At 41.2% G+C, this 27,024-nt stretch overlaps 1 long non-coding RNA gene across 2 annotated transcripts in view; it reads right to left on the reverse strand.

The window, feature by feature from the left end:
• LOC134356177 (uncharacterized) overlaps positions 1-27,024 on the reverse strand; it is a 76,800-nt gene that overhangs the window by 37,816 nt on the left and 11,960 nt on the right. For both annotated transcript variants that reach the window (XR_010020297.1, XR_010020298.1), the window contains exons 4-5: positions 24,475-24,635; positions 1,136-1,246 (exon numbers count right to left, since the gene is read on the reverse strand). This is a non-coding gene — a long non-coding RNA (uncharacterized LOC134356177). The remainder of the gene's footprint in view (positions 1-1,135; positions 1,247-24,474; positions 24,636-27,024) is intronic.

Consider the following 27,024-nt stretch of genomic DNA (forward strand, 5'->3'; position numbering starts at 1 on the left):
TTCTGGCCAAAACCTTCATCAGGACAGAAAATCTTGAGCCACACACACAAAGTGCTGGAGGAACTCAGCAAGTTAGGCAGCATCTATAGAGGGGTATGTCCTGTCAGATAGCCAGCAAGTGGTAAGAGTGGGCTCCCTCATCTCTGCCCCTCTGACCCTCAACACAGGTGCCCCTCAGGACTGTGTCCTAAGCCCCCTCCTTTACTCTCTGTATACCCATGACTGTATCACCACCCACAGCTCCAATCTGCTAATTAAATTTGCCAATGACACTACACTGATTGGCCCAATCTCAAATAATAATGAGGTAGCCTACGAAGAAGAAGTCATCACTCTGACACAGTGGTGTCAAGAAAACAACCTCTCCCTCAATGTTGCAGAAATCAAAGGAGCTGGCTGTAGACTAGAGGAGGAATGGAGACAGGCTAACCCCTATAGACATCAATGAATCTGGGGTTGAGGGGGTGAACAGCTTTAAGTTCCTCGGCATACACATCACCGAGGATCTCACGTGGTCTGTACATACTGGCTGTGTGGTGAAAAAAGCACAACAGTGCCTCTTTCACCTCAGACAGTTGAGGAAGTTTGGTATGGGCCCCCAAATCCTAAGAACTTTCTACAGGGGCACAACTGAGAGCATCCTGACTGGCTGCATCACAGCCTGGTATGGGAACTGCACCTCCCTTAATCGCAGAACTGTGCAGAGAGTGGTTCGGACAGCTGGCGCATCTGTAGATGTGAACTTCCCACTATTCAGGACATTTACAAAGACAGGTGTGTAAAAAGGGCCTGAAGGATCATTGGGGACCCAAGTCACCCCAAATACAAACTGTTCCAGTTGCTACCATCCGGGAAATGGTACCGCAGCATAAAAGCCTGAACCAACAGACTCCAGGATAGCTTCTTCCACCAGGCAATCAGACTGATTAATTCATGCCAATACAACTATATTTCTATGTTGTATTGACTGTCCTGTGTACATACTATTTATTATAAATTACTATAATTTGCACGTTGCACATTTAGACAGGGACGTAACGTAAAGATTTTTACTCTTCATGTATATGAAGAATGTAAGAAATAAAGTCAATTCAATTCAATTCAAGAATAACCAGTCAATATTTTGGGCCAATACCCTTCATCAGGACTTCTGTAGAATCTTGTGTGTCAGTGATTCAAGGCCGTGACTTCTCAGAGGAACTTGGGGATGAGCAATAAATGCTTGTTTTGCCATGATATTCAGAATCTGAAAAAAATTATAAAAACGTTATCAAGGAATCACATCAAAAACACTGTTTAAGTGTAGAAAACTCCATACCATATTGTTTCTCTGTCATTTTCACTGTTTAGTATTTCCCAAAGTATATTAAACTTGCATCTGCTTTCAAACCAAAAATACATAGGATTATGTGGCAATGGCTACAACCAGGAATCCGAATCCTTTGCATGAATGGAATCTATCTACATCTGAGGGAATTTCTGAATTTTACAATAATAATTGAAAAATAATCTTTAATTAGGTGATGAGACAGTCTGTCCATAAATGTTTATTGGCATCTAAGAAAAAATTGTACACTGCAGAATGTAAGGTTCATAAAGTTCATAGTTGTATCTTTAACTTGCTCAGTGACACTTTCATAGAAACTATAAACTTCAGGTCTTATTTTTGGCATCATAACAGTCATCTGAGGAAAGTCATACCAATTTGTTTAAAACTATTTTCTGTAGAATGTTCCTAGAGAGTTTTATAAGTAAGGAATGTGTAACTCTCTGATGGTCTGTGAATAGCTAATCATTCATTTATAAAAGTCAATGGTTACCACATTGAAGGATTAAAAGTGGAAATCTCAACAAAAAGGGTAGACTTGTTATGTCCAGTGAGCTAAGCATTCCACAGAGGCATCATCTTCAAGGTGGCTGACAGTAAACTTGATAACTTTTTGGCACCTACTTTTAAAAGAAGTTTTCCATGTATACTTTCAGAGTTATTTGAGGTAATCGTACAGTTATTTTTAACAACTGCTTACTTGGCAAAGTATACCTTTGCAGTAGCTTCAATGTTGCAAATATTTTCAGGTGTTTCACACAAAAGAGGAGGGAAATCTCAGATATCAAGCAAAAATTAGCAGAAAAGTTAGTTGGGAAGTGGAAGGCAAGAGGTGGATTGGAGGAGGTGTTGAAGGGTGAAGAGAAATAAAGAAAAGTGGCTGGACTTTTTAACCAAGAAATTTACAGGGATTATCTCAGATTTGTTGAAGGCAATTCAATAGATATAGGAATAATGAAAACTGAGGCACAAATATAGAAATGAATAGTTGCAGAGGATGTGTGAAATGGTACTTGGTAAGAAAAATCTTGCATTTATATAGTGCCAAAAACAACTTCCAGATATTCCAACATGCTTTACAGCCACAAAGTAATTTTGAAATGTGTTACCAATGTAATGTGGGGAAAACAGCTGCCAATTTCATTCCAGCATAATCCCACAAACAACCTTGTAATAGTCATTTTTAAAAAAAATTATGTTGATGAGGGCTACATCTTTGCTCGAAGACCATGGATAACTTTCTTAATTTTCTTTGAAATGCTTCCACAAAATATTTTACATCCAATTGACTAGAAATACAGTTATGATCTGGAAGATAGTACTTGTGACAGTGCAGCAGCCCCCAGTACAGCATTGGTTTATCAAAATGTATAATGGTACTCAAGTCTCTGGACATAACTGAGCCACAGTTAATGAACTAAATTGTTGTAATGTGATTATGAATCATCAGACCACCTTTCCTTCTTTGTACAATCCCACACAAGATAGATGATTCTGATGTCAAATTTCTGGCTCAAAGTTATTCAATTATGTTTGGAAATATTTTGTACCTTTTCAATCCTTCTCTACAACATTGATATTATTAATATCACTGACAATCTCAAGACATTTAAAACACTATTGTGCAGGCATGGAAGTTTCACGTTTTCATGAATGAGTTGCCAAACAACACGTGACGTACGATTTTAAATCTTCTCCTCTTCTTATCGATGGCTGGTGCAACATTTAGAAATTTAGCTTGAGGTTTGTAATCCATTGCCTGCCCTTTTTCAGTGAGAGATTATATTTCAAAGGTATCCCCACAGAATTTGTATCAAGGGAACAATGTGATGATATGATTTATAGTTTGATTGGGGTTATATTATTCAAGGTTTGATTTCAAACTTAACCATGAAGTGTCCACGTTGCTCATGTCCTCTTTGGATCATGATTAGAAATGTCCATGTCCTTGAAGACTGTTGGCACCTGAGAACATTTGTTCAGCTTTGAACTAGTTCCTTGTTTAGGACTATGCTTTTTATCTAGGCTTCCTTAATTGCTGATCAAAATGCCAAGATAAGGGTGGAAGGAACATAAAGGATTCCTCTAAATTGTGTAGTGAGTTAGGGGGTCAGCGTGGTCTCAGTGGATTTTTAGATGTAGGTTCCTGAAGATTATGTGAATTTCTCAGATGTGAGGCAAGGTGGTATTAGAAAGAACTAAAAGCCATTGGTATCAACTGTGAGATTCTGGTGACTGTTGTCATGGCTGAGTTCAGCTGCATGTCAAAGGGATTTTGTATGGCAGCTCAATGATTAGACTGAAGTTTAGAGTACAGAACGCAAGTGCGAAGGCAGAGGACCATTGTATCCCTCTGCTGAAATCCCAGGTAGTTTGTGAATTTTATTAATTTGTACTTCAGTCTTGATTATGACCTCCAGATAGCAAGAAAAGGTGAATGACTTGTCAAGCATCATTCCAACACAGGTTACTGTTGGATGTGGCAAACTTGGGAATAGAAACTTGGCTTTGATAGAATCTACATCTTCATAATGAAATGTATGATCACAAAACTTTATGGAATTCATCCAGTCTCCTGCTGTAACTGCAGCAGGAGGCAGGCTGGGAGAGGGCACAGGTAGCTTGCTCAGACATTTATGGTTCCAATGAGAATTCCATCAGAGATGTGGAAGAACTCTACAGAACTTCTGAGTCTACCTTTACTCATTCTGCATAAGAAATTTACATTTTGTCAAGTTTGTAATGAATTAATTCTTTTGTTGATACTAACATGGTAAATGTTATATAACAGTGATGTAATTCTTCAACACGAGGAAATCTGCAGATGCTGGAATTTCAAGCAACACACATAGAAGTTGCTGGTGAACGCAGCAGTCCAGGCAGCATCTCTAGGAAGCGGTACAGTCGATATTTCGCGCCGAGACCTTTCGTCAGGACTAACTGACAGAAGAGCTAGTAAGAGATTTGAAAGTTGGAGGGGGAGGGGGAGATCCAAAATGATAGGAGAAGACAGGAAGGGGAGGGATGGAGACAAGAGATGGACAGTTGATTGGCAAAAGGGATATGAGAGGATCATGGGACGGGAGGCCTAGGGAGAAAGAAAAGGGGGAGGGGGGAAGCCCAGAGGATGGGCAATAACGGATGGGGTACGAGGGGGAGGTGGGGCATTAATGGAAGTTAGAGAAGTCAGTGTTCATGCCAGCAGGTTGGAGGCTACCCAGACAGAATATAAGGTGTTGTTCCTCCAACCTGAGTGTGGCTTCATCTTTACAGTAGAGGAGCCCGTGGATAGACATGTCAGAATGGGAATGGGACGTGGAATTAAAATGTGTGGCCACTGGGAGATCCTGCTTTCTCTGGCAGACAGAGCGTAGGTGTTCAGCAAAGCGGTCTCCCAGTCTGCGTCGGGTCTCACCAATATATAGAAGGCCGCATCAGGAACACCAGACTCAGTATATCACCCCAGCCGACTCACAGGTGAAGTGTTGCCTCACCTGGAAGGACTGTCTGCAGCCCTGAATAGTAGTGAGGGAGGAAGTGTAAGGGCATGTGTAGCACTTGTTCCGCTTACAAGGATAAGTGCCGGGAGGGAGAACGGTGGGGAGGGATGGGGGGGAACGAATGGACAAGGGAGTTGCGTAGGGAGCAATCCCTGCGGAAAGCAGGGGGGAGGGAGGGAAAGATGTGCTTAGTGGTGGGATCCCGTTGGAGGTGGCGGAAGTTACGGAGAATTATATGTTGGACCCGGAGGCTGGTAGGGTGGTAGGTGAGGACAAAGGGAGCCCTATTCCTAGTGGGGTGGCGGGAGGATGGGGTGAGAGCAGATGTGCGTGAAATTGGAGAGATGCATTTGAGCCAGAGTTGATGGTGGAGGAAGAGAAGCCCCTTTCTTTAAAAAAGGAGGACATCTCCTTCGTCCTGGAATGAAAAGCCTCATCCTGAGAGCTGATGCGGCGGAGACAGAGGAATTGCGAGAAGGGGATGGCATTTTTGCAAGAGACAGGGTGAGAAGGGGAATAGTCCAGATAGCTGTGAGAGTCCGTATGCTTATAGTAGACATCAGTAGATAAGCTGTCTCCGGAGATAGAGACAGAAAGATCTACAAAGGGGAGGGAGGTGTCGGAAATGGACCAGGTAAACTTGAGGGCAGGTTGAAAGTTGGAGACAAAGTTAATGAAGTCAATGAGCTCAGCATGCATGCAGGAAGCAGCGCCAATGCAGTCATCGATGTAGCGAAGGAAAAGTGGGGGACAGATACCAGTATAGCTAATTTTTCTACCTTTTTGCTTCCCTCCTTTCATGCTGGGATGCTGTTTGATAGATTGTGTAACCCTTTTAAATCACAGGCTGGAACCCAGTTCACACATGGAACAAGACAATGAGGGTCATGTAACGTAATTTAATCTTCCTCCATATGGGCAGTTTTTTGCAGAGTGATTACCAGGACAGAAATCTCTGACTATTTCTTCCCCTTTTTGATGAAGTGGGATTGAAAAAGTTGCAATAGGCAAAAGATCAAGTGTTTCAGGTGCTAGAAGTGCTTTACCTGGTAAAGCAGTTCTAGAATCTGAACCACTTGATCGTTTGGAGTAGTTAACATGACAATGACTTGGAACTGAACTTGGACAATTTCTGCACTGTATAGCACCATAAATCACTAGAAATGTATTGATTTTAAATAGCTTCTTGAAGCAGAAATAAGAATACAATCTGTCCGTTATCTTAATGCAACTTGGAATGAAACTGAACAGTGAGTTCATTTTTCCAAGAAGTCTGTGCCATATCTAATTTCAAAAATATATTTTTAATCTACTTTCCTGCTCTCTTCCACCAATGGTGCAATATTTTTTTCTTCAAAATTTGCCCCTTTTAAATACAATCTGCTTTCCATGCTATTTCAGGGGTTGCATGGCCAGAAAACAACCTTCTGTGTAAAAATAATTTCAGTGCTGCCTCTGGCTCTTACGCCAATTATCTGACACCTGTGCCCTCTGATTACTGAAATATCTGTCATTCAAAACTATTTCTGATTTTGAGATACCTCCTACAAATAACTTCTTCTACATGGGTGATAGCAATCCTTAAAGAAGGAATAGATGTTATCATCCTGTGAATGATATTTACAGGTTTCATAACTACATTCCAGATGTTGAATTAAAATCCTGTTTAGCACAGATTCCACTCTGACTCATGACAGGAAAGTCATTCCTGGCACTAACATAAAGTTACAATGGATCACTGCTGAACATCTTGGCACAAATGAGTTTAACATTGGAGAGGATAGACGGAATACAGTTGATGAAGCAAAATAAGCATCAGATAAGGAGCATATGAAACTGTAACTTCCACTGTCCAAGATGGTCATGATTGAAAATGCACCACGTATAACTACATGAATATTAGACCATGTTCGAGTTGATCTATGTCCCATTGTATCCTTGGACAATCTTCTCATTGTCTACGACTCCACCAGTCTTCATGTTATCCACAAACTTACTAATCAGATCACCTATATTATCATTAAAGAATAAATGAATAACATGATAGAAGATATATAGGAGCAATCCACAAAAGAATTGACTGATAAGGACAATTTATATCCAAAATTTTAATACACTGTTTTCCTTTTTACTTCCTAGATGTACTTATTTATGAAATGATCTGTCTCTTTGGCATGCAAACAAAAGCTTTTCTCTGCATCTTAGTATATGTGATAATAATAAACCAATACCAAATCATGCCTAAAAGTACATATGATGGCTAACAAAAGAGAGAATGCAAATAATCTTGCAAGGGATATTAAAATTAATGTAACATATTATTACAATTATGTGAAGAAAAAGAGAAGGGACAGGAATAATATTGATTTCCAGAAAACCTACTATAAGAATTTTGTAAATGAAATTATGGAATGATCATAATAGGGTTAAATTTTAAATGAGGAAGGAAAGTAGATTAGTTCAATCTGAAGGCAAGCTCTTAAATCTAAACAAGCCAAATTACAAATGCATGAAGCACGAGTTGACCATAGGTAGATCAGGAACCTACATTACAAGACATCGAATTAGTTGCGAAATGGATAACATTTAAAGGGTGACTCTTTTATTTACAATTTTAAACAATCATTTTTAAGGCACAAAACCCAAGAGGACAGGCAGTCTTGCCATGGCTAACAGGAGGTTGAAGTTAGAAGAACATGAACATGTAATATTGTGAATATGTAAAAGATTGTGAAATCCAAGGAACAAAAGACAGTTCAGCAAATAAGAGTAAAGAAATTGATAAGTAAGTGTCAAGCAGAATGTGAGAGTAATCTGCAAGAATGGCAAAGGTTCTACCGATACGTTAATAGACAGAGAAATTAAACAATTATTTTGCACCCCTCAAAAGATGACAGAGGAAACCTGGAAATAGTAGAAAACAACAGTTCAAGTGTGAATAAAGAGCAGAAAGAAATTGGCATTAGTGAAAATATAATATTGGAGAAATTAATGGGATTTAACCCCAATAAATTCCCAGGACCTGATAACCTCCATCCCATACTTTTGAAGTAGTTGACTATGGTGATAATGGTTCTCATCTTCGAAAATATCATAGATCTTAGTATAGTTCACACAGTTTGGAAATTAGCAAATGTAACCTTATTATTTAAGAAAGGAAGGAGACAGAAAACATGAAACAACAAACTAGTTATCTTGACATCAGTGAAAAAGTAAATGCTGCAATTATTTGCACGGATGTGATAATAAGTTATTGGGAGATAACAATTGAATTGAACAAAGTCAACATGAACTTATGAAAGGAAATTATGATTCAGGGCTGTTTTTGAAATTGCAGTAACAGAATGTATGAGGAGGAACAAGTATAAGTGTGTATTCCAACTTTCAGATGACCTTCAATGGGATATAAATGAAAATATTTTCAAGCATAATGAGACGACGTACTGTAGTGGCATGGATTGATGATTGAGTGATGAACAAAAATAGAGAAGAAATAAATGGGTTATTTTCAGAGACTGAGGCCATAACTAAAGGGATTCCATTGGGATTGGTGCTTGATTGCAAGCACCAATCCAGTGGATTGTGAAAAGACTGAAAGAAATTGCAAACTTTCTAAATGAATGGGCGGCTGGAATATAAAATGGAAAAAATTGAGATGAACTCTTTTGTAGATAAAACAGAAAGGTGAAGTATTTTTAAAGTAGTGAGAGATTAAAGAGTGTTAATCTTCAGAGGGACCTTGAACATGAATCATTGAAACTTAATGTTGAAGCAATTAGGAAGACAAACCAAATGATGCTGTTTATTGCAAAAAAAGGATTTAAGTACAAGATGTCTTGCTGTAATTATATATGGTCTTTGTGGAACTGTACCTGGAATATTGTGACAGATCTGGTCTTCCCACCTAAGGAAGGATATAATTATGATAGATGGAGAAGAATGAAGGATATAATTAGATAGATGGAGCACAATGAACATCCATCAGATTGTTTTGTTGTTTAGGAATGGGAGGGGTAGTTTGTCCTGGAAGGAGAGATTAAGCAGACTGTGCCTATACACACTTGAGGTAAGAAGGGGTTGAGGTGATCACATTTCAATATTTAAAATTCTTACAGAGCTTGACAGGATGATGTTTCTACCACTGTCTAGAACCAGTGATCCGAACTGCAAAATAAGGAGGTGGCTATTCAAGACTGAGATAAGAAAAATACCCTTCACCTAGAGGGTGGGTGAATCTGTGGAATTCTCTATCCAAAAGGATCATAAAGTTTCAGCAGTTGAGTATATTCAAGGCACAGACTGACAGTTGTTTGGATACAAAGGGAACTAAGGGATATGGGCTGGTTCAGAAAAGGATTACAAGTCAAGATCAAAAGTTCTTTTGATTCAGTAAATCTTCCTCAGATTAAAACTCACGTGTGTCACCCCACTCATTACAAGACAGAACCAATAAATTAAATAGTTAGCGTCATATTTATGGAAGGGAAGTTCTATCAATCAATCATTAAGGAATGTGTTGAAACTTTACAGGGAGAGAGCCAGCATGGCGTTATAAAGAGTAAATCATGCCTTAGAAACTTGATTGAAGGTTCTGAAGTGGATTTGGGAATATCTAATTAAGTTTTTTTATGGACTTCCACAGACATTTGATTAAATTGCATAGAAGATCATGGCTGAAGGTGAAGCTCTGTGAAATAAAAACAAGTTATTCATCTTGTTATGAAATTCAAGAGTGAAAAGAAATTGAGATATAGAAATACTTGGAAGGTTCTCAGAATGGCAGCATTTTAAGAGTGGACGAAAACAATGACCCATGCTCCCAACTGTTCACCGTATTTGTAAGCAATTACTGTAATGGAAGAGGAAGCCACAAATAATCAAATCTTTAAATGCAGTAAGGCAAATAGTCCAGATAAAACCAGGAAATTATACTCAGAGGCCACTTTATTTGGTATACCTGCTTGTTAATGCAAATATCTAATCAGGCATGCAGATATGATACAGGTTCAGTTGATATTCAGACCAAATATCAAAATGGGGAAGAAATATGATCTGCAGTAAGTGACTTTGACTGTGGAATGTTCTTTGGTGCCAGATGAAGTGGTTTGGAGTCGTTTGGAATACGCAGGCCTCTCCTTCACATGTTCTACCAGTCTGTTGTCACCAGTACAATTTCTATGCGGTGGTGTGCTGGGGCAATGGCATCAACATGGGTGATACCAACAGGCTTAGTAAGCTGATTAGAAAGGCTGGCTCTATCATAGGAGTCAAACTGGATACACTGGAGGCTGTGGCAGAACAAAGGACCCTACGGAAAATCCTGGCAATTCTGGATAATGTTTCTCACTCTCTGCATGCCACCTTGGCTGAACAGAGGAGCACTTTTAGTCATAGACTAAGACAACTGCGCTGCTCCAGAGAGTGCTATATGATGTCATTCTTACCCTCAGCCCTCGGCCATTAGGCTCTATAATAAGTCAACTTATAGGAAGTAATAACCCCCTCCTGTTAGACTGTTTGTGGTAACTTATTTATTATTCTTTCTACTTCTCTTCTAATATTTATATCTGTGCACTTGTAATGCTATTGAGACACTGTAATTTCTTTTGGTATCAATCAAGTATCTACTTATCTATCTAAAGTATCTCAGAAACCGCTGATCTTGTGGGATTTTCATGCACAACAGTCTCTAAGCCACAGTGAGCAGCAGTTCTGTGAGAATAAGTGCTTTACAGAAGAGATTAACGCAACAGAAAGGAAGGACATAAACCGGGAAGATGTGGAATCGATATGGGTAGAGCTGCGTAACACTAAGGGGCAGAAGACGCTGGTGGGAGTTGTGTACAGGCCACCTAACAGTAGTAGTGAGGTCGGAGATGGTATTAAACAGGAAATTAGAAATGTGTGCAATAAAGGAACAGCAGTTATAATGGGTGACTTCAATCTACGTGTAGACTGGGTGAACCAAATTGGTAAAGGTGCTGAGGAAGAGGATTTCTTGGAATGTATGCGGGATGGTTTTTTGAACCAACATGTCGAGGAACCAACTAGACAGCAGGCTATTCTGGACTGGGTTTTGAGCAATGAGGAAGGGTTAATTAGCGATCTTGTCATGAGAGGCCCCTTGGGAAAGAGTGACCATAATATGGTGGAATTCTTCATTAATATGGAGAGTGACATAGTTAATTCAGAAACAAAGGTTCTGAACTTAAAGAGGGGTAACTTTGAAGGTATGAGATGTGAATTAGCTAAGATAGACTGGCAAATGACACTTAAAGGATTGACGGTGGATATGCAATGGCAAGCATTTAAAGGTTGCATGGATGAACTACAACAATTGTTCATCCCAGTTTGGCAAAAGAATAAATCAAGGAAGGTAGTGCACCTGTGGCTGACAAGAGAAATTAGGGATAGTATCAATTCCAAAGAAGTAGCATACAAATTAGCCAGAGAAAGTGGCTCACCTGAGGACTGGGAGAAATTCAGAGTTCAGCAGAGGAGGACAAAGGGCTTAATTAGGAAGGGGAAAAAAGATTATGAGAGAAAACTGGCAGGGAACATAAAAACGGACTGTAAAAGCTTTTATAGATATGTAAAAAGGAAAAGACTGGTAAAGACAAATGTAGGTCCCCTGCAGACAGAAACAGGTGAATTGATTATGGGGAGCAAGGACATGGCAGACCAATTGAATAATTACTTTGGTTCTGTCTTCACTAAGGAGGACATAAATAATCTTCCAGAAATAGTAAGGGACAGAGGGTCCAGTGAGATGGAGGAACTGAGTGAAATACATGTTAGTAGGGAAGTGGTGTTAGGTAAATTGAAGGGATTGAAGGCAGATAAATCCCCAGGGCCAGATGGTCTGCATCCTAGAGTGCTTAAGGAAGTAGCCCAAGAAATAGTGGATGCATTAATGATAATTTTTCAAAACTCGTTAGATTCTGGACTAGTTCCTGAGGATTGGAGGGTGGCTAATGTAACCCCACTTTTTAAAAAAGGAGGGAGAGAGAAACCGGGGAATTATAGACCGGTCAGCCTAACGTCGGTGGTGGGGAAACTGCTGGAGTCAGTTATCAAGGATGTGATAACAGCACATTTGGAAAGCAGTGAAATGATCGGACAAAGTCAGCATGGATTTGTGAAAGGAAAATCATGTCTGACGAATCTCATAGAATTTTTTGAGGATGTAACTAGTAGAGTGGATAGGGGAGAACCAGTGGATGTGGTATATTTGGATTTTCAAAAGGCTTTTGACAAGGTCCCACACAGGAGATTAGTGTGCAAACTTAAAGCACACGGTATTGGGGGTAAGGTATTGGTGTGGGTGGAGAATTGGTTAGCAGACAGGAAGCAAAGAGTGGGAATAAACGGGACCTTTTCAGAATGGCAGGCGGTGACTAGTGGGGTACCGCAAGGCTCAGTGCTGGGACCCCAGTTGTTTACAATATATATTAATGACTTGGATGAGGGAATTAAATGCAGCATCTCCAAGTTTGCGGATGACACGAAGCTGGGTGGCAGTGTTAGCTGTGAGGAGGATGCTAAGAGGATACAGGGTGACTTGGATAGGTTGGGTGAGTGGGCAAACTCATGGAAGATGCAATTTAATGTGGATAAATGTGAAGTTATCCACTTTGGTGGCAAAAATAGGAAAACAGATTATTATCTGAATGGTGGCCGATTAGGAAAAGGGGAGGTGCAACGAGACCTGGGTGTCATTATACACCAGTCATTGAAAGTGGGCATGCAGGTACAGCAGGCGGTGAAAAAGGCGAATGGTATGCTGGCATTTATAGCGAGAGGATTCGAGTACAGGAGCAGGGAGGTACTACTGCAGTTGTACAAGGCCTTGGTGAGACCACACCTGGAGTATTGTGTGCAGTTTTGGTCCGCTAATCTGAGGAAAGACATCTTTGCCATACAGGGAGTACAAAGAAGGTTCACCAGATTGATTCCTGGGATGGCAGGACTTTTATATGAAGAAAGACTGGATGAACTGGGCTTGTACTCGTTGGAATTTAGAAGATTGAGGGGGTATCTGATTGAAACGTATAAGATCCTAAAGGGATTGGACAGGCTAGATGCAGGAAGATTGTTCCCGATGTTGGGGAAGTCCAGAACGAGGGGTCACAGTTTGAGGATAGAGGGGAAGCCTTTTAGGACCGAGATTAGGAAAAACTTCTTCACACAGAGAGTGGTGAATCTGTGGAATTCTCTGCCACAGGAAACTGTTGAGGCCAGTTCATTGGCTATGTTTAAGAGGGAGTTAGATATGGCCCTTGTGGCTACAGGGGTCAGGGGGTATGGAGGGAAGGCTGGGGCGGGGTTCTGAGTTTGATAATCAGCCATGATCATAATAAATGGCGGTGCAGGCTCGAAAGGCCGAATGGCCTACTCCTGCACCTATTTTCTATGTTTCTATGTTTCTATTAATGAGGGAGGTCAGAGGAGAATGGCCAGAATGGTTCAAGCTGACAGGAAGGCAACAGTAACTCAAATAACCATACGTTGCAACAGTGGTGTGCAGAAGAGCATCTCTGAATGGCCAACCCGTCGAACCCTGAAGTGGTTGGGCTAAAGCAGCAGGAGACCTAAACCATACACTCAGTGTCTACTTTACCTAATGAAGTGCGACTGAGTGTATATTGAAGCATTAAATGAAGGCTCAAAATGACAAGAACAGCGATAGACTGAAAACAAAAAAAGCTTGAAGTAGTCATTGTACACAAATTTCTGAAATGCCATAAGATGCTACAGGAAACAAACAGAAATTCTGAATGAGTTCTGACCTTTAGCTAGATACAAACAGGCAGCAGATAATGTTATAGCTATCTAAAGCTCTAGTTAGACCATAACTGGAGTACTGGATGCATTAGGAAGGATAGGTGTGCTAGGGTGATACTGGACCATGGATTAATATTATGAGGAAAGATCACTCAAACTAAGATTATATTCCCTAGACATCAAAGCAAAATTGTGAAATACTAAGATGAGATAATGCAGGAAGTATGAAGCAGAAAATACTGGAAATAATCAGCATATCTGGCCATATATATATACAGAAGAATACCAAGAATATCAAATACCTTTCATCAAAATCTCTTTTCATATGTAAAGTAATCGACCTGAAAAATTAACTTGATTTATAAAATTTCCCGGATTATCTTTCATTCATTCATGGCAAGCAGGTATTATGGCAAGGCTAGTATTTCATGTCCTGCTCTTCACATGTCTGATACCGGACTCCCAAAACAGACTGATTTATACTTCTGCATCAACACAACGCCATAAGTACTGTGTCGCCGCAAACCCTACGCAAAGCTGACGCGGACCCTACGCCAGAGCCTGCGTTGCTGCGACGCGCACCTCTCCCAAAATGTAACCGCGCGTCGCGGCAATGCAGATCGCAACAGCTGTGATTGGTCCGCTTGGTAAAATCACATTTCATCCTACGCTGCAATAGCTTCCCATTGGGCAACTGAAGGACAGGGAAGGAACTCTGGCTGCAATGCTTTCCATAAAGCTTTACAGACCTCCGAAATTATGGAGGACATATTTCGCTTTTACGAAAAAAGACGCTCGCTTCTACCCTAAGAAAGACTACCATGACCACGAAGCCTTGCACGGGCAGGTGTGTGCGCATGTGTGATGTGCGCAAATTGCAGACCAATGCAGTCACACCAATGCAAAGTATAAATGCTCACAACACACGTCAGTCACTTGCGTAGATTACGGCGTCGAGTTAATGCAGAAGTATAAATCAGGCTTGACTCTATCACTGAAAGAGATTACTAGGCAAACAAAGGATGTGATTCGGGATATGTTCAAGGCTTTCTTGAAGAAATGCATCAGCCCTGCTGACGCCTGGGAATCTTTGGCATGCGATTGCTCAAAGTAGAGCCTAGAACTCCAAGCAATACTCCCTGATGTAGTCTCAGGTAAACCCCAAATTACTGCAGTAAGACTTCCTAGCTTTTGTACTTCATCTCTCCTGAACAATAAGTCCAACATACAATTTGCATATCTTTTTTCTTGCTCTACTTAATATATTTACTTTTTGCATACTAATATTTATTAATTTCCATTATTTACCATACATTTTCTTTTTTTTCTACCTTTCTTGTTAAAATGAATAATCTTCCAGCTTCTTATGGTGAAACCATCTATTGAACTCCTGTTCAATCACCTAACCAGTGTTTATTTCTTTAGAAGGTTCTTTCAATTCTTACGGCAACTCATTTGCTCACTCAGTTCAGCAACTAACTTCAGCCACCAATCTTCAAATCTGAATATGGGCTGTAGATTAAATTTTAAATGAAGCTCTGAACTAAGAGCTGGGAATCACAGTTAACGGGAAGACCGGGCAATGCTGCTTAAAATTCATTTGGGTGTTGTGGTGTGGGTGCAAACTGGGAGGTGTGACGACTGTGTGTAGTTCAAAGGAAACATTGTGGTCGCATTGTAAATATGGAATTGTCCTCTGATCTTTAGCACATAAAATGTCATGTAGCATTTGGTCGAGGAGGCCTCTTTCTCTGAAAGGGGTCTCAATCTAATGCCTGCTCTGTCTCATTTTATCCAATAAAGAGACTACTTCATATCTACCTGTACTTCTTTCTGGTGACTTTGTTCACGCGACAACAATGTGATCATAAAAACAAATAGTTTTAATTAATGATTGTGTGGCGCATGGCCAAGTGGTTAGGGCATTGGGCTCACGGTCTGAAGGTCGTGGGTTCGAGCCTTTGAGCAAGGCACTTAACCACACACTGCTCCAGTCCACCCAGCTGAAAATGGGGGTTAACTTCGCGTTAGACTGGCATCCTATCCGGGGGGGGGGGCGGGGGGAGTCTCATACTCTCAGTCGCTTCACGCCACAGAAACCAGCATAAGCACCGGCCTGATGTGCCACACGGCTCGGGACAGACTTTGACTTAATTAATGATTGTAACTGAAGTAGAGAGGTCTGGGTTTGGGGTATACAGAAGAAAATCTGAAGTAGATATAAATAAAAAAAAGAAGTAAAGCATTGAAGTTACTTATTCATTTTTATTTGGAGATCTAGCACTTTAAAAGGTCCTTATGGCCCAATGAGCCTGTAACCAGTTAACCTATTAACTCAAGCAACGCTCATCAAAGTTGCTGGTGAACGCAGCAGGCCAGGCAGCATCTCTAGGAAGAGGTACAGTCGACGTTTCAGGCTGAGACCCTTCGTCAGGACGAACTGAAGGAAGAGTTAGTAAGAGATTTGACAGTGGAAGGGGGAGGGGGAGATCCAAATTGATAGGAGAAGACAGGAGGGGGAGGGATGGAGCCAAGAGCTGGACAGGTGATTGGCAAAGGGTATATGAGAGGATCATGGGACAGGAGGTCCGGGGAGAAAGACAAGGTTGGGGGGAACCCAGAGGATGGGCAAGGGGTATAGTCAGAGGGACAGAGGGAGAAAAAGGAGAGTGAGAGAAAGAATGTGTATACAAAAATAAATAACGGATGGGGTATGAGGGGGAGGTGGGGCATTAGCGGAAGTTAGAGAAGTCAATGTTCATGCCATCAGGTTGGAGGCTACCCAGACAGAATATAAGGTGTTGTTCCTCCAACCTGAGTGTGGCTTCATCTTTACAGTAGAGGAGGCCGTGGGTAGACATGTCAGAATGGGAATGGGATGTGGAATAAAAATGTGTGGTCACTGGGAGATCCTGCTTTCTCTGGCAGACAGAGCGTAGGTGTTCAGCAAAGCAGTCTCCCAGCCTGCGTCGAGTCACGCCAATATATAGAAGGCCACATCGGGAGCACTGGACGCAGTATATCAACCCAGCCGACTCACAGGTGAAGTGTTGCCTCACCTGGAAGGACTGTCTGGGGCCCTGAATGGTGGTAAGGGAGGAAATGTAAGGGCATGTGTCGCACTTGTTCCGCTTACAAGGGTAAGTGCCAGGAGGGAGATCAGTGGGAAGGGATGGGGGGGACGAATGGACAAGGGAGTCGCGTAGGGAACGATCACTGCGGAAAGCCGGGTGGGGGCGGGGGGGGAAGGAAAGACGTGCTTAGTGATGGGATCCCGTTGGAGGTGGCGGAAGTTACAGAGATTAATATGTTGGACACGGAGGCTGGTGGGGTGGTAGGTGAGGACCAGGGGAATCCTATTCCTAGTGGGGTGGTGGGAGGATGGAGTGAGAGCAGATGTGTGTGAAATGGGGGAGATGCCTTTGAGAGCAGAGTTGATGGTGGAGGAAGGGAAGCCCCTTTCTTTAAAAAAGGAGGACATCTCCCTCGTCCTGGAATGAAAAGCCTCATCCTGAGAGCAGATGCGGCGGAGACGGAGGAATTGCGAGAAGGGGATGGCGTTTTTGCAAGAGACAGGGTGAGAAGAGGAATACTTCAGATAGCTGTAAGAGTCAGTAGGCTTACAGTAGACATCAGTAGATAAGCTGTCTCCAGAGATAGAGACAGAAAAATCTAGAAAGGGGAGGGAGGTGTCGGAAATGGACCAGGTAAAGTTGAGGGCAGAGTGAAATTTGGAGGCAAAGTTAATAAAGTCAACGATCTCAGCATGCGTGCAGGAAGCAGCGCCAATGCAGTCGTCGATGTAGCGAAGGAAAAGTGGGGGACAGATACCAGAATAGGTACGGAACATAGATTGTTCCACAAAGCCAACAAATAGGCAGGCATAGCTAGGACCCATACGGGTGCCCATAGCTACACCTTTAGTTTGGAGGAAGTCGGAGGAGCTAAAGGAGAAATTATTAGGAGTAAGGACGAATTCCACTAGACGGAGTAGAGTGGTGGTAGAAGGGAACTGATTAGGTCTGGAATCCAAAAAGAAGCGGAGAGCTTTGAGACCTTCCTGATGGGGGATGGAAGTATATAGGTACCGGACATCCATGGTGAAAATAAAGCGGGCCAGAGAACTTAAAATCATCGAAAAGTTTAAGAGCGTGAGGCATGTCAAGGTATGCAGAAACAAGTTCGATGGGGCAGGAGCAAGCTGAGACAGTAGGTCTGCCAGGACAGGCAGGTTTGTGGATCTTGGGTGGGAGGTAGAAACGGGAAGTGCGAGGTGTGGGAACTATAAGGTTGGTAGCAGTGGATGGGAGATCCCCTGAGCGGATAAAGTCGGTGATGGTGTGGGAGACAATGGCCTGGTGCTCTTTAGTGGGGTCACGATCGAGGGGTAAATAAGAGGAGGTATCCGCGAGTTGTCACTGTGCCTCCGTAAGGTAGAGGTCAGTACGCCAGACTACAACAGCACCCCCCTTATCGGCGGGTTTAATAGTAAGGTTAGGATTAGTGCGGAGCGAGTGGAGAGCAGAGCGTTCCGAAGGAGTGAGGTTGGAATGGGAACAAGGTGTGGTGAAGTCGAGACGGTTGATGTCCCGTCGGCAGTTGGCAATAAAGAGATCCAGAGCAGGCAGAAGACCAGAGTGGGGTGTCCATGAAGAAGAGGAGGGTTGAAGATGGGATAAGGGGTCATCGGTGGGGGTGGAAGAGTCCTTGCCGAAGAAGTAGGCTCGGAGACGGAGACGGCGGAAGAAGAGTGTGGCCTTCTATATATTGGTGAGACCCGACGCAGACTGGGAGACTGCTTTACTGAACACCTACGCTCTGTCCGCCAGAGAAAGCAGGATCTCCCAGTGGCCACACATTTTAATTCCACATCCCATTCCCATTCTGACGTCTATCCACAGCCTCTTCTACTGTAAAGATGAAGCCACACTCAGGTTGGAGGAACAACACCTTATATTCCGTCTGGGTAGCCTCCAACCTGATGGCATGAACATTGACTTCTCTAACTTCCGCTAATGCCCCACCTCCCCCTCGTACCCCATCCATTATTTATTTTTATACACACATTCTTTCTCTCACTCTCCTTTTTCTCCCTCTGTCCCTCTGACTATACACCTTGCCCATCCTCTGGGTTCCCCCCCCCATGTCTTTCTCCCCGGGCCTCTTGTCCCATGATCCTCTCATATCCCCTTTGCCAATCACCTGTCCAGCTCTTGGCTCCATCCCTCCCCCTCCTGTCTTCTCCTATCATTTTGGATCTCCCCCTCCCCCTCCCATTTTCAAATCTCTTACTAACTCTTCCTTCAGTTAGTCCTGACGAAGGGTTTCGGCCTGAAGCGTCAACTGTACCTCTTCCTAGAGACGCTGCCTGGCCTGCTGCGTTCACCAGCAACTTTGATGTGTGTTGCTTGAATTTCCAGCATCTGCAGAATTCCTGTTGTTTGCATTTTAAAAAACCTATTAACTCATATGTCTTTGGAATGTGGGAGGTAACCGAAGCACCCAGAGGAAACCCACACAGTCAGCAGGAGAAACTTCCTACAGAAGGTGGCAGGGATTGAACCAGGGTTGTTGGCACTGTTATAGGATTACGTTAACCACCATGAAATCATACTGCCCCAAAAAGGTATTGATATAAATTGTGAACAACTGATGGGCCAGCATTAATCCTGTGACACTCCACTTGTCAAAATGAACTAACCTGATGTTACTTGGAGGGGGAAATGATTTCATCAAAGATTTCAAGATATTAAGAATAAGTAGGACAATTATGAAGAAAGATAATCATCGATTGAGGAATCTAGGACCAAGGGTTGTTGCCCATAATTTGGGGAACGTTTTTCCCAATATGAAAATACAGGATATTAAAAAGATGGTAGAGGATTGGAACTCACTCCAAAACTTGTCAATTGATGCTGGGTCATTTGTTAATTTTAGCTCTGATAGTGACAAATGTTTATTTGTCAAAGATATTAAGGTGTACAGGGCAAAACTGGCTGAACGGTGTCAGGTTTCAGATCAGAATCAGAATTGGAATCAGATTTATTGTCTTTGATTTATACGATGTGAAATTTGTTGTTTTGTTGCAGCAGAACAATAATCTCACCGAATAATGTAAAGAGCTGATGGCTCCTATTCTGATGTTCCTACCGTTGCCTCAGACTGTGCTACTGTTCAAAATTATAATGGTTAATGAAAATTAGTAGAGATTTACTCTGATGTAATCTGAGAATAAAAGCATCTATCCCCATGTTTCTGATTATATAGATTAAATGGATTCAGAATCAAACTCTTGTTTTTGTGTCAATGTAGCCTACTAAAGCATGCATCAGACTGTGATTTTATCCATTTGTGCTGTCAGGTTAGTGCAAGAGTGATTCTCATTGTAAAATTCTTCAGATACTTGATTGAGTTTATAAATCGACACACACACACCATGGGAAAGATCGCAACTTTCTTCAGATAAATCACACTGGGAATTCTACAGTCCAGAGCATTAGCAAAGATAATTTGTGAATATCTTCCATATAACAATAACTACTTAACAACAAACCATTGTATTATATTATTAACATTATTTTTATTTAAAGCAAAAATTATCATATGTCAATGGTTACTTTTAAAACAATCACTTAAATGAGGAATTTTTGGCGTGGGTGTGTAGGTTCACTGATATTTATGATTTCTTTCAGAAGCTCCACTCTTTTAGTCATCAGAATATCAACCGCCTTCACACTGGGTAGCAACTCTGGTTATAAACACTTTTGCATTTTGCAGTTGTCTACAGGCTGCCTTTTTTTTATCCTTATGTTATAATCAGCTTTAGCCAGATTTTATTATTTAAAAAATGGGGTTTCAATAACTGTATTTATGGCAATATACCAGCTTTTGTCATTCTGTATACTCATGAAATTTGAAAGGGCATGATGATCAATTGGCGGTCAAATCAAAGAGTAATAGATAGCCAGCAACTTGTATGCATTTGATATAAAAGGTGCTTTATTCCAAATCACTATTTTGTCACTGAAAGAATGCTTCCTGAATGTGGATTAATTAAAGTGTAAACATTAAATATTGATTGATGCATTATCAGCCCAGAGCAGTTGCCTACACTCAGATTGATTTCTACAGTGATTTATTGTCATATTTGTTGAGTCATTTCACTTGATAACAAAGAGAAATTGTGTTCTATTGGTGTCTTCTCTCTCTTGCTGCTATCTCTGCCTTTGAATTTAAAACTAATATGCATGTAACAAAAAAGTGCCAGTCATTACATTGGCAAATTCTTTTTCCCTTCTTTGTTCCAATTTGGTACCGTTTGGGTGTTTTTTTTCATTAAACCTATTTTTGACATAATGGTAACAGCATGCCATTTAATAAAACAGATGGTCTAAACTCTAAACTCTTAAAGAAAGCAGACTCTTGGCACAATGCATTCCATTCTCTCGTTTTGTGTATTTGTTTGTTAGTGGCTATTTTCCCTTTTGTTTAATTCATTTCAGTGACTTCACTTCCTATCTGTCGTCAGAGCAGCATCAGCATTGTGACAGTATTTTTCCAGAGTTTTAAAATCTCAAGGGTCAACATTTAGTCTTTTGTTGCAACAAGCAATTGCAGTTTGCACCATTAACGAACCGTTTTTTTCTAACAGTCCCTTGATAATTGTTTGAAGACTCAAACAAGTAATACTATCCAAAGTCATGTGAGGTCAAATTGTTGCAGAAACTAGCTAGATTAATCCTTGAGATTGAGACCCTTATCTTGTGCATTTTTAAATGTACTGGCAGTGTTATAAAATGAACCATAGATCAGAGATAACATTTTAGATAAAGGTATAAATGGTGTAATATGATCCTCATTTCATTTCTTTCTTGGAAGAGCTCCTATTTGCACATGCTTATTGTTGTCCAAGGAAACCTCATGCATTGATTTCATTGTAATGTATTTGTTCTCTCTGCAAGTTAATGTCACACCTCTGGAATCTCACTTTAATCGACCTGTTAGTTTTAAATTTAATAAAGAGCTTGCAATTACCAAAACTAAACAACAACCCCCGCCCCAGTCATGATTTATTCCAGAATCCCAATCATTGAAAATTGCAATTTATATTGTTAAGAATCTCATTGCATATGGACATTAAGATGGGCAAAACAGCTTAGATATGTTGATGATCGGTATTTGTTAAAGCTATCCAGGTGTTCTTTAGTTAAAAAGATTCAAATGCCTCTTTAGGGAAAATCACAGTTGCAAATTGTATTTGTTGAACAGAACTGTGAGTTTGAAAACTTGGCTGATATCATCTTGTGTAACCAATTCCACCCAGCTAGCTTTAAATTTTAATCACTCAATTGTGTGTTTCAGTGCTTTAATAAATGAATCTAGAAATTGCTGCTGAAAGAGAGCTGGGGGAAAATGGCTCCTTGAAAAATGCTAGCTATGGGACATCAGTAAAGATTACGTAAAATTCAGGGCTAATAACCAAGTAATATTGTTTTGTAAAATAAAGGGGGAAATGAGCCTTTTTGATAGTAAAATGTCATTTCACCGTTTATTCCCTCTAACTTGAGATGTTTGTTGCTTTAAAAATAGTGGTTTTTATTACTAATTTACTTCAAAGTTGAAAACAGGAAGCAGTAAAACATTCCATTAGTACATATCTTCAAAAACAATGTTCAGTTAGATTTTATTGCTTGTTGTCTGGTATTTTGATTCTCTTGTAGCCTTTTATCATGCTGTTTACACATACCAGCTGAATGAGTTATCCACTGATCAAAGGGTTAAGCTGTGTATAGGGAACAAATAGACTGAATATACTGAATATATGCAATTCTGAAAGCAGTTATACACAAGACTAGTCAAATCGAATCATCAACATTATTTGCTTCTGATCCTTGAAATAAAGTTTGCTACATTCTGTCACCAAGGTTTTTGTATATACAGTACTTTATATTTTCACTTGTGAGCTGCATTTGAAAATAAGGTTTTCTCTTTGGTTTCCAGCATTGTGTGAAACCAATTTCATACGATAAAAGAAAGTCGTATTTGAGATAATCTTGGTTTCAGACATTTTTTTTTGTTTACTAATTCACTGCTGACTCATGTGCAAGCCTCCTACTGGTAGTAAAACTCTTGATCCCCTCCCCACCCCCATTTGCCATTTTGTCAAGGTTGAGCCTTGATGCTTACTTCCTCTCACCTTATTGTTACACATGAGCACCGTGCATTAGGCATCAGTGGACTGCAGTGAGGAGGAATCTGTGACCCACCTCTTTGCACACTGCCAGTTCGCAAAGAGGGTGTGGAGGAGGATGGACAGGCTAGTGTCACGGTTTATCCCCAGCAGCTGCGTAACAGAGGACTCTCTGATCTACGGGCTGTTCCTGGGGACGCACACGGAGACTAACGTCCGGTGCTGCTGGCAGATCATCAACTCGGTGAAAGACGCTCTTTGGTCAGCCCGAAACTTGATGATCTACCAGCACATGGAGATGTCCGTGGGAGAATGCTGCCGACTGGCACATTCTCGGCTGCAGGAGTACGTGCTGAGGGACGCACTGAAGGTCGGTGCAGCCACCGCAAGGGCCCGGTGGGGAAGGACCACAGTATAGGTTTCTCCACCCGTGGGAGTGGGAGGGGTCGGAGGGCGGGGAGTATACCCCTCAACAATGAAATGATATGGTAAGCTGAACTTCTGGAGTGCCACGTGGGTGGCTATAAATACGGATATGTACTGTGTATAATGGAAACGTATGTAAAGGATGAAAAGTTATTGAATGGTTTATTGTATATATTTATTTTTGAATAAAGTATATTTTGAAATAAAAAAAAATCAGTTGACAATCATCAAATATTTAGTATTTGCTTTTATTTTACCTTCCAAAAGTCATGGATGCTGAGGGCAACTTTGGCACTTGCTACAATTGTTTAAACCTCATTCCAGTTATTTTTCAGACACTCATTATAAAGAATGATATTGATAAATGCGTTTTTACTGCCTGTGTTTCAATATGGCTGGATGGTAGCACCCTAGCCTCTGTGTCAAAATCTTGCAGATGAAATTGTACACTAGGGCATGAGCATGTAATCTCAGCTAACAGTACAATACAGAGCTAAGAAAAATTCCATTGCTGAAGCTACAGTCTTACTGGTGTAAGGTTGTGTGTCCTGGTTACCTGTTCAAGCTGAATGTATTAGATGGTTAAGTCGGTTCTCCAGCTTTTTTTAGCCACTTTCAATCCCCAGCTGACACCATCAAAACAGAATAACTAGTCTTAATATTGTTTCGGTGGGACCTTGCAACACATGGATTAACTGCTCCATTTCCTTCTAAACACCTGTGACTCCTTTAAAAGCAATTGGGTAGTTTTAAAATACATTTCAAATTCTCTGATGACCTTCAAGTTGCTATATAAATGCTTGTCTTTTTTCACTGTTTGACTTATATACACAGCATCTGTTAATGCAGTTTTACTTTAGGAATACAAAACAAATACAGTTAAAGAAAGTAATACTGGCCCTTTGATATTTCCCTAATGTTTGAGCAGTAAGACACTGATCACTGTGAGACAATGTGAAATCACTACAATTTTATTCTTTTAAGATGTATAACCTTATGAAGAAATTAACATCACTGTTTCTCCAAATCAAGGCTGTGTGTGCATTCCATGAAACTAGTATATGAGGTTTATTTTCTACTTCTTTATCACATAGAATGAAACAATTTCAGCCCACTGAGGCCATGGCAATCCTATTCCACCAATATTTTTTCTTGTAACATATTCTCCCCATATCGTCATCAATTTGCCCTCGACTTTACCACTCACCGAGACACTGACAGCAATATACTGGAAACAATTCACCTACCAACATTTGAACTCTGATTCCTCATCATTTTTTCTTCTGTTCTGATGGAGGGTCTTGGCCTGAAACATTGACCATACTCTCTTCCATCGATGCTGCTTGAGCTGCTGAGTTCCTCCAGCATTTTGTGTGTGTTGCCTGTTTTTGATATGTTGTTGGAACACCTATATAGTAACAGAGACAACAAGGAAACTCCTCACACACAGCACCAAAGGTTAGGATTGAACCTGGGTTGTTGGAGGTGTGAGGCTGAACTCCTGTAAGAAAAAAACTTCCAGGGGATTTTCTAGTTCGTCATTGAAACTGTAAACCTTCAGGTGGATCAACGGATCCAATTATAGCTCCAACCTGAGCATATTGCTTTTAAATAACCTTCTAAATGCTGAGGAGAACCCCCCCACCCCCACAAACAAAAGTGAGAAATCCAGGACTACCTGAGTATGCTGGAAATCTGAAATAAAACCTGAAATTGCTGGAAATATTCTGCAGGCCCAGCAGTACCTCTGAAGAGATGATAAGAGATCAAGTTGTAATTCAATGCAAGGTCACAATGTTGTTGATCAACACACATAAAACCCCAACACTTTGACTGTTTATTTCCCTCCATAGATGCTGTCTGATTTGCTGAGTTCCTCTAGTATTTTGTGTGTGTTGATCAAACTTTCCAGCATCTGCATAATCACTTGTGTTCACAATGCTGTTGAGTTTTTCCAACAATTTCTAATTACTTCCTGGACTGATGTCAACCATATCAAACAAATGATAACATGAATTCTGGAGAATATAAAGAGCAAAGCAAATCATAAAACACCAACCAAAGGAAATGCTGTTTCTTGGAATAACATTGTCACTGGATGACCATAAGAGAATAAAGAGTTAAGCAGGCTATGGTGATTGCTGGTAGACATGCACTCCAAACCCTCAAGTCATTTTCAGCCATTCACAAGGAATGAAGCTCTTTCTTAACTTAGGTAGTCCAAATCTACAATAAACAAAATGATTGGAAAGCTGAGCCTACTGGGCCTGAACACCTCCCTCTGCAACTGGATCCTAGACTTCCTGACTGGGAGACCTCAATCAGTCCGGATCGGGAGCAGCATCTCCAACACCATCACGCTGAGCACGGGGGCCCCCCAGGGCTGTGTGCTCAGCCCACTGCTGTTCACTCTGCTGACCCACAACTGCTGCAACACACAGCTCGAACCACATCATCAAGTTCACCAATGACACGACCATGGTGGGTCTCATCAGCAAGAACGATGAGTCAGCACACAGAGGAGAGGTGCAGCGGCTAACGGACTGGTGCAGAGCCAACAACCTGTCTCTGAATGTGAACAAAACAAAAGAGATGGTTGTTGACTTCAGGAGGACACGGAGCGACCACTCTCTGCTGAACATCGACAACTTCTCCATAGAGATCGTTAAGAGCACCAAATTTCTTGGTGTTCACCTGGCAGAGAATCTCACCTGGTCCCTCAACACCAGTTCCATAGCAAAGAAAGCCCAACAGCGTCTCTACTTTCTGCGAAGGCTGAGAGAAGTCCATCTCCCACTCCCCATCCTCACCACATTCTACAGAGGTTGTATTGAGAGCATCCTGAGCAGCTGCATCATTGTCTCGTTCAGAAATTGCACCATCCCGGATCGCAAGACCTGCAGAGAAGATCATCGGGGTCTCTCTTCCCACCATTACAGACATCTACACCACTATTGTAATGCCTGCACTGTTTTGTGCACTTTATGCAGTCCTGGGTAGGTCTGTAGTCTAGTGTAGTTTTTGTGTTGTTTTACGTAGTTCAGTGTAGTTTTTGTATTGTTCCATGTGGCACCATGGTCCTGAAAAACATTTCCTCGTTTTTTCTGTGTACTGTACCAGCAGTTATGGTCGAAATGACTGTTAGAGTGAGTTTTTGGGTAGATGATTCATTTACACTTAAATGACTCTGGCCACCAGTCTTCTGTTTGACAAAGTACTGTGGATTGAGTTCACAACAATGCATTTCCTAAAAGCTGTGAATATCGGGATACTAGCCAGACGCTGCGGATGGAAGTGTGAAGTTTACAGGTAGTTTGGAAGACAGTATTATCTATATTTTATAATATTAACTGTCCTCTATGTTAGCGTATAAGATACCAAATAAATGTATTGTGGATTTGACTTGCACTCCTAAAGGCTGTGAGTACCAACCCAGACATGCGGACATCAGGAGGAAAGGATGAAGGCAGAAGGTGTGAAGTTCTGTATGTAGCTTCAAAAGGAAGCATTGTCTATGCATTGTCTATAACTTTGTAAGTAGCGATTGCCTTTTGTGTTTAGCATATAAATATCGAGCCCACCTTGGGCTAGCAGACCCTTCTACCGAAAACGTCTTTGTCCGTATGATGCCTGCTGTACCTTGTTGTGACGAATAAAGAAGCTGCTTTGTATCTCCCAGTGACTCTGTCTCTCTGGTGATTTCATCCACGCCACAACAATGACAATAAAAAGTGACTTGACTTGACTTGAAAGAAAGATATGCATGGATGCTTAAAATGTCATCTAATCTTAGAGCT

Source organism: Mobula hypostoma, chromosome 14 (genome assembly GCF_963921235.1).
Source record: "Mobula hypostoma chromosome 14, sMobHyp1.1, whole genome shotgun sequence".
Taxonomy (NCBI): Eukaryota; Metazoa; Chordata; class Chondrichthyes; order Myliobatiformes; family Myliobatidae; genus Mobula; species Mobula hypostoma.